Below are 13,610 nucleotides of genomic sequence, written 5' to 3'. Positions count from 1 at the left end.
TCATAATGAGGTTATGAGTAAGCACTAGCCACAGCGTGAAACGCATCAACTTTTACCGTCCCCTCACTTTGTGATGTCTTTTGCATGAAGGATCAGTAAAGATGCAGTGTTGCAGTGAATTCTGGATTTCTTTCAATTATGTGGACAGCTATGCGTGTTTATTCTGACTGCTTTATAGTGCTAGGCAATGACTGTGCAATGGACAAAAGACATATTGAGGCTCATCAAGTGCCTAACTTTTTCCCAACAGTTGTTCACTCCACTACTGCTTAAGTTATATGGCTACTACAGAGAGAAACTGTATATTAAATATAATAATAGAAATATGAAAAACTAAGCATAAAACTGTGAAATGTGAATGGAAAAGGAAGGAGGTTGTAGAAGGGCCTAGTTCCCTTAAAAAAAAAGTTAAGTTGTCTTACTTATTTTAACTTGTCACCTACAGTATATTATATATGTTTAATGTCTGTTCTGAAATTTCATATGTGGAGGTTACATGGGGGTTCCTCCTAGTTGCCTGTATCCTGTACTGCTATGTGTAACTAGACCATCTCATACCTAGAAACCGGATTCCTGGCCAATGGATTTTTAAAGGCGAAACAAATTTTGGCTGTACTCCTCCTATGGATCACAGGAGTGCAGTTCGTTCTGCGCTGCTTTGACACGTTTTCAGCAGACAGCGGGCTGAATCCCACTGTCGCCTGATGTCACAGAGCTAGTCCAGGCTCAGGCAAGATTGCAACAATGAAGTCGGGATCTGCCGATATACCTGGACCTGCACCTGGCTCAGCCTCTCAGTGAGCTGCTGAGAGCCTGAGCTGGCCACTTCTGCCCCCTCCACAGCCAATTCTCCAGTGAACAAGGGGATGGGGGGGCAGACCAGAGAGACTTTTAGGTTTTCTTCCTTCTGTTTTTACCTGGTGATCTGGCCAGTAACAAACCTCCTGTATGGATGAAGGAGCACAAGTGCACAACTGGGTGGCAGAATTGTCAGTCTGGGGGGGTGGTTGTTTTAAATGGACTTGCACATTTAAATATTCTAACGGAATGAAACCAAACTCCAGCTAACACTTTATAAGCATTTACAACAAATAGCTTTTGGGATACAGGTTTTACACAAATAAATACAACTGATCATTGTAAGCACCCCTGCCAATGTTGTAACTGATACATCTGCAAGGGAGCTTTTTCTTTTGAAAAAACAACAAACTTACTGGCCACATCACCAGATGAAAATAGAAGAAAAAAAAAAAAAAACTAAAAAAGAGAATGAATACAGCCATCACATCTAAGAATTGGTAAACTGCAATATAATAAGACATTTTCTATTTTACTTCATTGGTGGACTTGAGGTTTTTGACCCTCTATATCAGCCTTTCTCAACCCTTTCAACACAGAGGAACCCTTGAAATAGCTTTCCAGTCTCAGGGAACCCCTACTAAAAATTACTATATCTACAATTCATTATACACTAGTGTGATGGTCAGTGGGAAGAATGCTCCTTACACTTGTGGAAATTGTGAAGAATTACCCCTTTATAGATAGCTAAAAAGATCAATGGTGTCAGTGGAATTTTATCTGAGAGGCGGAAAATGCTCATTGTTCAAGGAACCCCTAGCAAACTCTGAAGGAACCCTAGGATTTCATGGAATTCTGGTAATATCCTATATTTGTCTAAGCAGACTTAGAACCCCTAGTTTCTGTTATTTTCTTATGTACCAAGGATTACTTTTTTTGTTAAGCATTTTAGCCCCAAAAAGGAGGGTTCTAGGACTTTAAGGCTACTTTCAAACTGGGGCGGGGGGTAAAGTTTAATTTTAGCGGTGCTTTACCACTGTAATAGATTGCTTTTTGGCCGCTAGCGGGGAACTTTTAAAAAAGCTCCAGCAAAGCGCGGATGCCGAGCTGCTTTGCGGGTGCTTCGTATTCGGTGCCATTGATTCCAATGGCTGGGGTGGTGGCGGAGCATTGTATACAACTCTCATGCACCGCCTGAAAGATGCTGTTTGCAGGACTTTTTGTAATGTCGAGCTCTCACACTGGGGCTGCAGGAGAGGTGCTTTTCAGGCGCATTGCAAGTGTTATTTTTAGCCCACAAGCGCCTGAAAAACTTCCCAATGTGAAAGGGGTCTAAATGAGACACGTGAAAAAAAAAAAAGAAGAAATACTGGACGATGAATCAAAATATTGCGTTTATTATATATATATATATATATATATATATATATATATATATATATTGGCTTTTAATTAGAAAAACAGATTAGTTGCAGCATTCTGTGTACCTAGAAAGCCCTGTAATCATTTGGGGCTAGGGATGATTCATCGTTACATTTTTTAAATGTTTGCAACTATATAAATATATATATATATATATATATATATATATATATATATATATATATATATATATATATAAATGGTTTCCTTTTCTTGTTGGACGAAAGTAAGAAATCAAGTGGTGCTTAATTTTAAACATTTATGGCTCATTCACACTTGTGACCAGGGGGACGTTAAAAATAGGCGGTGGCTGTTTTGCAGCTCTCCAATTACTCCTCTTAATCCAAAACAGCAGCCAGAGAGGGTTGTGTGCATGCCACAGCAAAAATTATACTCTCTGTCCTGTTCAGCGGGCATCAGCCCATTAAAGTGAATGAGAGAGCACCACAACATGCGGTTGCAACATGGTAACACAAGCTTTTTGACATTAAAATGGGCACCTGCCTCCTGGAAAACACAATGCAGACGTCTTTCCAGAGGGACGGCAAGGGCTGCCATAGTGTAAACAAACTCTTATAACGATTCGTACTAATGACAAAATACAGTACTTTAATACCATTAAAGTATATCTAAACTCAAGAACAAAAATGGCAAACATTGCAGCTTACCAGTCCCTAGATGTGGCAGCTGCCTGGTGATACTGTTCGTAGTACACTTCCTGTCCTAGAGTGACAATGGTTACTCACTGTACTTTATCTGTGGAGGGGAAGCGTTGTCACGCTAGGACAAGACTACAGGAATCCTCACCCTGTCTTTTTCTCAGTAATATAGTGGGCTAGTGACCAGTAGTTTACAGAGGCAAACTGGACAGGACTGATAACACTCATTCAGATTGCAGTGCAAAATAGAGTGAACAGGAAGTTACTGGATTTTTGGCAGGATCAACAGTTTTTTTTTCTTTAACAAATATACCAAAACTCTTTCAATGGTATATTTAGCCATGTGAAATTTTCAGAGCAGTAGTGGGGTGCTGGGTACTGAAAGCACTCTTTGTTTTTCAGTATCCAGACCTGAAACAAAGACAGTACTGTCAGGCCTCTTGGGGAAAGGAGAGTGTGATCAGTTAAGGAGGGGGGTAAATTTCACTGTAATTGCACTGACCACCTGAGGGAGGTGATTAGGAAACACTACTACCAGTGCTACTAGTAGCACTTCTAGGGAGCACAAGTGCAGAGGAGGAGTAGCTAACAGCACTGCCACTGACACCGATTCTGGGGGTTATAATTACGGTTACTGACGCCAATGCTGGAGGTTATAATTGTGGTTACTGACACCAATGCTGGAGGTCATTTTTAGGTTACTGACACCAATCCTGAGGATTTTTATTTTAGTCACTGTGACCAATGCTGTTTTTTTTAATTGTGATTACTGAAACCAATGCTGGGGAGTTATTATTGCGGTCACTGACATGAATGCTGGGGGTGTTTATTGTGGTCACTGACACCAGTGACAACTCCAACTTTCTATTTAGCGTACATTGCGATACACTGTAAAAAAATGTAGCAGGACAGATATTTCTAGGTTCGAGGTACGTTAAGGCCCATTAAATTGAATACGTAACTTGATGCAATCCACCTTAATGCACAAAAATTTGCAGCTATTTTGCAGCTCTATGGAATTGATGGGAGCCACTTTTGAGGCCCTCTGTTATTTCTAAATTGTCCACCAATGATCTAGAGGCTCAGAAAGCTGCTTTTAGATACATTTGCAACAAATTTACCATTTTATCTGCTGCAATTTTAAATCACAAACAGGTTTTACCCACTTCCTGACCAGGCCATTTTTTGCGATTTGGCGCTGTATTGCTTTAACTGACAATTGCTTGGTCGTGCAATTCCTTTACCTAAATAAAATTCATTTTTTATTTTTTCCCATTCTTTTGGTGGTATTTGATCACCTCAGCAGCTTTTTAGTTTTTTTGCGCTATAAACAAAAAAAAGCAGCAATTTTGAAACAATGTTCCTTACTTTCCTTTATTTCCAATAAAAAAATCAAATTAAATCTCTTCATCAGTTTAGGCCAATATGTATTCTGCTACATAATTTTGGTAAAAAAAAAATCCCAATAAGCGTTTATTGATTTATTGAAAAGTTATTGCATCTACAAACCATGGGTTAGATTTATGGCATTTTTATTTTATTTTTTACTAGTAATGGCAGCGATCAGCATGACTGCAACATTGTGGCAGTCAAATCTGACCCTAGGTGACACTTTTTGGGGACCAGTGACACCAATACAGTGATCAGTGCTACAAAAATGCACTGATTGCTGTATAAATGACAATGGCAGGGAAGGGGTTAACACTAGGGATCGATCAAGGGGTTAAGTGTGTCCTAGGGATGTGCTTTCTAACTGTGGGGGGGAGTGTTACACTGGAGGAAAACAGAGGTCGTGTTTCCGCTTAGCTGAAACAGAAGATCTCTCTTTACCTCACTGACAGATCAGCGGTGTGCTTGTTTACATAGGCACACTGCTGTTCCGTGCCTCCTGTGAACAATCGGTGGGTCTCGATGGCCATCACGGACACTGGACCCACTGATTGACTCCCACTGTGTCTAATCATGGTGCGCACGCCCCCTACACAGGTACGTGATTTTGTGCAGCCAGGCTGCCCTGCCGCAGTGTACGTACAGTGGGCAGTCTGGAAGAGGTTAAAGCTAGCCTACAGTTAGAAAATATGTGGGTTGCCCTTAGTAATCTCTCATTCTGCAAATACACCTGCCTACCTGGTATGCTGGTTCTAGAGATTCAAAGCCTTTGAGTCATGTACAAAAACTAAGTATTATTGTCCAGGAGCTCTCACGTCACTTTGATTGTAGCTATGTATGCTTGTTCCTGGTCATTGACCACTCCGGGTACTGCAGTAGGGTTGCCACCTCATCCCTTTAATGCCCTGTACACATGTCGGACTTTCCGACAGAAAATGTGCGATCGGATCGTGTTGATGGAAAATCCAATCATGTGTGGGCTCCAACTGACTTTTTCCGTCGGAATTTCTGACACACAAAGTTTGGGAGCTGGATCTAAAATTTTCCGACAACAAAATCTGATCGTTTAAATTCCGATCGCGTGTAGACAATTCCGACAGACAAAGTGCCACGCATGCTCAGAATAAATTACGAGACGAAAGCTATTGGCTACTGGCCTGTTTATAGTCCTGACGTACGTGGTTTACGTCACCTAGTTCTGAACGATCGGATTTTCCGACAACTTTGTGTGACCGTGTGTACAAGACAAGTTTGGCCAAAATATGTCGGAAAAAAAAATCAGACAGATTTTGTCGTCGGAATGTCAGACCGTGTGTACAGGGCAAAAAACCGAACATATTAATTACACAGGTTCTAAGGCTAATTTAATACAAATAAGGCACCAAGTTTAATTACCACCTTAATTAGCCACAGAACCTGCGTAATTAATATGTGTTCAGTTTTAATGGAATGAGGGAGCAACCCTATACTACAGCCATTGAAACAGCACGACTGACAACAAACCATTTTATAGAAAGAGATTAGCATCAGCAACCTGTGTCATTCAGTACTGGTTTCCTTTAAACCTTTAGTGCCCAATCTGTCACCGGGGCTGTATGTAACCCTTTTGCATTTATTGTGCAGCCCTCAGGGCCCCTGCGGACAGTGGCCTGTTTTCCTTACTTAGGTGTTTTCTCAAGCCAGAAAGATGTCACTGGCTGCATGCTAGTTCTGCCTCATTGTCTCAAAAAACATAGAAGCCGAATACACGCAGTTAAAAGGCCTTTTCAGATGAATCCTAAATTTTTCAGTAGTAGCCTACATATTTCAATCAGTACATGTTATGCCTCATGCACACTGAATGTTTTTTCTGCAGCTAATAGGGGCGTTTGGCGTTTTATTTTCTGCCCATATGTGTCACAGATGGGCGTTTAGAGGAGTTTTGTGGCAGGGGCATTTAGAGACATTGCATTGTTTTGTCATAAAAAAACACTTGACACACCTAAACACGTCTAAACATGTGTTAACGCTAGATACATTTAGCACTTTAGCGCTAATTTACTTCAGTTACCAAAATAAATGGTTATTCTGGCCAGTGAAATAAATGACAAATTGCTTGACGTGCCTAATTGTTTTACACACACTAACAAGAAGTGTTTTTTCTGCCAAAACTCTGCTGCCAGGAGGAAAGGCGTCTAGGAAAGATAGCAAAACGTCCAGTGTGCATGAGGCCTTAAATTTAGGCCAAAGTCACGCTCCCACGCTTGGTCACTTGTGTGTTATGGCAACACACCTGCACTGTAGTGCATTGGGTTGAAAAAAAAAAAAAAAGGTCATGTACAGTACACAATGCATGTTATAGTGGTTGCAAACCTCAGACATGAAATATGAACAAAGCATATCCCTCTTATTGTGTACTTGGCTCTGTCCAGAGCACTAATGCCCCTTATACACGAGCGGATTGGATGTTTTTTTCTGACGGAATTCCGCTCAAGTTTGGATACACACGGTCACACAAAATTTCTCTTAACTTTCAACCGTCATGAACGCGGTGATGTACAACACTATGATGAGCCGAGAAAATTAAGTTCAATGCTTCCAAGCATGTGTCGAATTGTTTCCAAGCATGCGTGGGAATTTTGTGTGTTGGAATTTGTACAGGCGATTAGAATTTCCGATCGGAAATTTTTCCGACCGAAAAATAGAGAACCTGCTCTCTATCTTTTGCTGGCTGGAATTCTGCCAGCAAAAATCTGATGAAGTATACACACGGTCGGAATTTCTGACCAAAACTCACATCTGACTTTTGCTGGCAGAATTTCTGATCGTGTGTATGGGGCTTAAGTGTAATTTCTGTCTGTTGTCAGCATGAATCCATTATGAGAAGTTTTTCTGACACCACAAGACAAAAGGTAATGGGGAAGGAGTTCCAGTTGCTTAACTCAGCTCTGTTCCTATGTGTTGTGTAAAAGGGGGTGTGTCCCTTCCCACCAATCAGCTGTCAGAGCTCTCCTCACTGAGCTCTGCAGAGTGTAAATTCACCTCCTCATCCCCTGCTTTCTGACAGCTTAGATAAATTGTATAAATTCTGGACTTTGAACACATTTAGAGAAGAGAAGAACACAGACACAAAAAGGTACAACATGTAGGAGGATTTGTTGAACTGCAAGAGCAGGGACAAGCAGTCCTGCCTGACTGTCATTGTACAATATGGAGAGCGGGACTGTTCTTGTTCAGGGAGGATGTTATATGATGTATCCCTCCGACACAGCAACTCACTGATCACCGTAAAGAACCAATGATGTAGGCTCTTTACCATGTGATGAGCGGTGTCCACTTGCAGCTGATCACATGTAAACAAATGTCAGTTATCATCATTTCCTTTCTTCAGCACTGTCAGTGTCCATCAGTGCAGCATATCCGCGTCCATCAGTGCAGCCTATCAGTGCCCATCAATGCTGCCTTATCAGTGTGTCTTCATCAGTGCCCATTAGTGCCATTTTATTTGTGAAGCCTCATCAGTGCTTATCAGTGCCCATCAGTGTAGCCTCATCAGTGCCCATTAGTGCAATCTCATCAGTGCCCATCAGTGCAGCATAACAGTACCCATCAATGCAGCCTATCAGTGCCCATGAGTGCAGCCTATTAGTGTCCATCAGTGCATCCTCATCAGTGTACATCAGTGAAGAAGAAAATTTATTTGCAAAATTTTAAAACAAAAAACAAGACAAAGGTTTTTGTTTTGTTTTTTCAAAAATGTTTCATTAGTTTAGCAAAAAATTAAAACCCCAGTGGTGATTAAATACCACCAAAAGAAAGCTCTATCTGTCTCAAAAAAATAAAAAAAATAAAAGATAAACACTTAACCTGTGTGCAGTGTTGCATGACTGTGCAGTTCTCATTCAAAGTGCGACAACACTGAAAGCTGAAAATTGGTCTGGGCAGGAAAGGGGTGAAAGTGCCCAGTAGGCAAGTGGGGTAATCTCTGTGTAACACTTGAGGCCTGTCACTTCACTGGGTATATGTAAGGATTTACAACCCCTTTAACATGTGGCATACAAGCAGAAAAGTAAACGGGCCCTTAAGAGCTTGTACAAGTGATTTTCAGTCACATTAACTGATTTGGAACAACCTGTGATTGTTACATGTAAAACAATGATTGATATGCTGCACCATACCGTAGCTATGACTTATAATCATTTGCAAATGCAGTACAAAGACAAGGATGACGGACAAAATGGAATAACCCATAGCAACCATATTTATCAGTGTAGGTAAGTCAGAAAAATGAAAATATTGCTGATCATTGGTATAGCTAAAAGTGGCTCCTGCAGCCAAATATTGTTATCTGGGCTGAATATATCATTGATATCAAGGTTTTACTTTGATTTGCATTAGCAGGCTGAGAGCAGAGGTTTGTTTATAGAAATGGAATCTCATTGGAGGCCATGCTGATGAATTTCTGGACTCCACATAATAACAGATTGGTGAGTCAGAATGTAAATTCAAGATAACCAGAGACTGTTGGTTTAAGTGTGCACATTGTGGGCTGCATGAGTAGATTTGGCTCAGTTTCCAGAAAACCTGGATTTCCAATTATCAGATGACCAGATTTCATGAGGCATGTACAAAATGGTCTCATATAAACATAGTAGACATTTCAGATCTTGCCAGTAGTGAGATTACGCATTCCAGAGGTTCTGTTCACAGAATATATTGAAGAATAAATTTCTGCTTCCAGGAAAGGAGTTGGCTGGTGCACAGGTAATTTATAAATACAGTTCTGCTAGAATAATACTGGCATTTAGGACTCCATTAATAAATAACATGGCCCTACTCATGGCAATAGTTTAGAGCCCCATGCATGAAGGATCTCATTCAGCGCCCAATGACACTTCCAGCACATCACTTACTTCCCCTAAAACAGCACCATATTACATCCCCCTTCACTACAAAATAGAACACAGTTGCATCTCCACCAAAAAACTTAAAATGGTTGTATAGTTCATTTTATAACTTTAAACCTACAGGTAAGCCTATAATGAGGCTTACCTGTAGGTAAAAAGAATATCTCCTAAACCTGTACGGTTTAGGAGATATTCCCCTCGCAATGAGCTGCTGACTTCAGCGGCGTATGCGCACCTGGGATTCTCGGCTGAAAGCCCGGCAAACGGCAGACTTTGCCAGAAAGAAGTCTCCCATTCGCACGCGTGGGAGTGACGACATTGCGGCTCCAGCCACTCACAGCGCTGGAGCCGCAATACCCGGAAGACACGCCAAGGCAACATGCCAGCTACCTCGGCCTGGACCAGGTGAGTTGCCGACCCCTCGTTCTAAGGTAAGTATTTCATAATGAGCTAGTATGTGGTGCATACTAGCTCATTATGCCTTTTACCTTACGGGTATAGAAAATGGGGGGGGGGGGTATACAACCCCTTTAAAGGATATCTATGGTCACAGCATACTTTCAATTTAGATCATCAGCAATGTAATAACAATACTTCTTTTTGACAATTCAATATTTGCTTACTTCTAAAAAAATCTAAATTTCTACTAAATTTCTACTAATTTCTCTAAAATCTACTTTCATGTTGTGAGTGCTGCCCTTTTTCCTGGTCATTTCTATCTTCTTACCATAATGAATATGTTTCACAGAATTTAAGGAACCATATATGGAGATCTTCAAAAACGAAGTTTACAACCGTCAAGATCATTCAGATTAATAGGAGTAAGCCCTTGTACACACGGTCAGACATTCTGACAACCAAATCCGTTGGATTTTGTCCGACGGATTTTGTCCGACGAATTTTGTCCGAAACTGTTGCATACACACGGTTGGACAAAGTTGTCGGAAAATCCGATTGTACATAACGTGATGCCGTTATTTCGTTACGACGGGACTACGTTCAGGCTAGTAGCCAATAGCTTTGGTCTAGGAATTTGATCTGAGCATGCGTGGCACTTTGTCCGTCAGAGTAGGCTACATATGACAGGAGTATGTCCGATCTGAGCAGTTTGTCGGAAAATATTTCCGGCAAGTTGGAAAATTTGGTCCGATGCATACCACACACAGTCGGAATATCAGACAAAAACGTTCCGATCGGACACATTCCGACGGAATCTCCGACCGTGTGTACAAGGGCTAAGTGGGGGATTGCCAGAGGAAATAAATCTTTCTGTGCAGTATCATTGCAATGAGGAGGTAAACAAAAAAGTATTTAGTATCACCTTAACCACTTGCTATCCACCCTATAACAGTTTTACTGCTACAGGGCGGCAGCTGTGTGCTGGATTACGTATATATACAGTGGCTCGCCTCTGTTGTGATTAGACACAGCGGAAGCCGATTGGCGGGTGTCAGATACTCAATGTCCTCCGGCACCCTCCGATCATCAGGCAGAGAGACAGAACTGTGTTACTAATGAAAAGATTGTAGATTGCCTTTCTGGCAGGGAGAAAGGATAGAGTTTGAGGCCCTGCAAAGCAGGTAATAAAAGTAATGGGTTCTGTTTTAAAGCTGAAAAGGAGTTTCAAGACCCCCAGGTAGTTAATTGGGCAACTAGTTAGGTGGGCAGGGCTTATTTCCTGCCAGTTAAGGTCAATAGTAAGGTTTAAAAGGTATAGGTTTAGGTAGCCAATAAAAGGTCATATAGTCAAGTCAAGGTCAGCTGACCACTGGAGGTCAGCTGACCTTAAGGAACAATCCAGAAGATTAAGTCACATGACCTTTTGGAATGTTCTGGAAGGGTCAAAAGGCTATATAAGGCAGTGCACCAGGTGCTCTTTGCCAGTTTCTCAAGATCCCACCTCTGAGCTCCCCTCCCCTCTACCTTGTTGTGGCCTTATAATATTATGTGGTTTACCCTTCCCTGTATCTTGAGGGAGTGATTAACCACTTAAGGACCGCCGCATGCCAATGTACGTCATCAGAATGGCATGTACAGGCACAAGCACGTACATGTACGTGCTTGCCTTCCAGCGGGTGGGGAGTCCGATCGGACCCCCTCCCGCTGGATGCGGTGGTCCGTTTCGCTTCAGGAGTGATCCGGGATGAGGGGATGGCCGTTGGTTTCTGGCCACCCCCTCTCGATGGCTCCTGGCGAATGAGAAGCTTCCTCCCGCTGTGTATAGTAAACACAGGCAGGGAGGAAGTGATGTCATTCTCCTCGGGGTGGTCTTTTTGACCGGACTATGAGGAGAACACTGAAAGTAAGTGCACCAAACACTACACTAACATGTAGGCACACAAACCCCCCCGATCACCCCCCTGATCGCCCCCCCTCACAGTCACTGTGTCACTGATTGCAGTGATCATTTATTTACTGATCACTGCATTCAGTGTCAGTTGTGACAGTAAAAAGTGTCAGGGCAGTTAGTGTTAGGTCCAGGGTAGCCCCCTACCACCCCCCAATAAAGGTTTAACCCCCTGATTGCCTCTAGAGTTAACCCTTTCACCCCCTTTTGCCAGTGTCACTAAGCGATCGTTTTTCTGATCGCTGCATTAGTGTCACTGGTGCCGCTAAGTAGCTAGTTATTTTTTTAGGTTCACCGCCAGGTTTTTATAGCGCTAGGTACCCCCATATACTACCCAATAATGGTTTTAACCCCCTGATTGCCCCAAGTTAACCCTTTCACCCCCTTTTGCCAGTGTCACTAAGCGATCATTTTTCTGATCGCTGCATTAGTATCACTAGTGTTGCTAGGTAGCTAGTTATTTTTTTTAGGTTCACCGCCAGGTTTTTATAGCGCTAGGTACCCCCATATACTACCCAATAATGGTTTTAACCCCCCGATTGCCCCTAGTTCACCCTTTCACCAGCGATCACCGTATAAGTGTCACTGGTTACGCTGGTTAGCCAGTTCGTTATTTAGGTTCCCCGTCAGGTTTTTATATAGCGCCAGGGACCCCCATATACTACCTAATAAAAATTTGAACCCCCTGATTGCCCCTAGTTAACCCTTTCATCAGTGATCACCGTATAAGTGTTACGAGTGACTCTGGTTAGTTTTCTTTTTATAGCATCAGGGCACCCACCATTTATTACCCAATAAAGGTTTAACCCCCTGATCACCCGGCGGGTGATATCAATTAGGTTTTAGGGTCAGGGTCTGCGTCGCCCCAGGCAGCGCTAGGTTAGTGCCAGTACCGCTAACACCCACGCACAAAGCATAAACCTCCCGTAGTGGTATAGAATCTGAACAGATCAATATCTGATCTGATCAGATCTATACTAGCGTCCCCAGCAGTTTAGGGTTCCAAAAAAACGCATTGTTAGCAGGATCAGCCCAGATACCTGCTAGCACCTGCGTTTTGCCCCTCCGCCCAGCCCACCCAAGTGCAGTATCGATCGATCACTGTCACTTACAAAACACTAAACACATAACTGCAGCGTTCGCAGAGTCAGGCCTGATCCCTGCGATCGCTAACAGTTTTTTTTGGTAGCGTTTTATATTTAAATCCGGAAGGCAGTGCTTGGTTTTCGGAGTCCCGTACGTGGCTAGGCTCCCAAAAAGTCCCCCACATATGGTATCCCCGTACTCGGGAGAAGCAGCAGAATTTATTTTGGGGTGTAATTTGACTTATGCCCATAGCATGTGTGAGCAATATATCATTTAGTGACAACTTTGTGCAAAAAAAAAAAAAATTGTAATATTCCTGCAACTTGTGGCAAAATATAAAATATTTCATGGACTCAACAAGCCTCTCAGTAAGTAGCTTGGGGTGTCTACTTTCCAAAATGGGGTCATTTGGGGGGGTTTTGTGCTATTTTGGCATTTTATGGCCTTCGAAACTGTGATAGGTAGTGAGGAGTGAAATCAAAAATTTGCACCCTTAAAAACCCTGAAGACAGTGATTGGTTTTCGGGGGGTGCCGTACGCAGCTAGACTCCCAAAAAGTCCCACATATGTGGTATCCTCGTACTCAGGAGAAGCAGCAGAATATATTTTGGGGTGCAATTCCACATATAACTATGGCATGTGTGAGCAATATATCATTTAGTGACAACTTTTTGTAAACTTTTTTTTTTTTGTCATTCAATCACTTGGGAAAAAAAATAAAAATATTCAATGGGCTCAACGTGCCCCTCAGCAATTTCCTTGGGGTGTCTACTTTCCAAAATGGGGTCATTTGGGGGGGGGGGGTTTGTACTGCCCTGCCATTTTAGCACCTCAAGAAATGAGATAGGCAGTCATAAATTAAAAGCTGTGTAAATTCCAGAAAATGTACTCTAGTTTGTAGACGCTATAACTTTTGCGCAAACCAATAAATATACGCTTATTGACATTTTTTTTACTAAAGACATGTGGCTGAATACATTTTGCCCTAAATGTATGACTAAAATTGAGTTTATTTGATTTTTC

General features: G+C 42.1%; 1 protein-coding gene across 1 annotated transcript in view; it reads right to left on the bottom strand.

Annotated features, from left to right (window-relative positions):
- ME1 (malic enzyme 1) overlaps positions 1-13,610 on the bottom strand; it is a 356,512-nt gene that overhangs the window by 198,988 nt on the left and 143,914 nt on the right. The gene's annotated exons all lie outside the window — the stretch shown is intronic.

This window comes from Lithobates pipiens, unplaced genomic scaffold (genome assembly GCF_037356315.1).
Source record: "Lithobates pipiens isolate NorthernLeopardFrog02 unplaced genomic scaffold, aLitPip1_a1.2 Scaffold_18, whole genome shotgun sequence".
Classification (NCBI taxonomy): Eukaryota; Metazoa; Chordata; class Amphibia; order Anura; family Ranidae; genus Lithobates; species Lithobates pipiens.
Note: the sequence above shows the minus strand (reverse complement) of the source record. Positions and strands in the feature narration are given on the sequence as shown.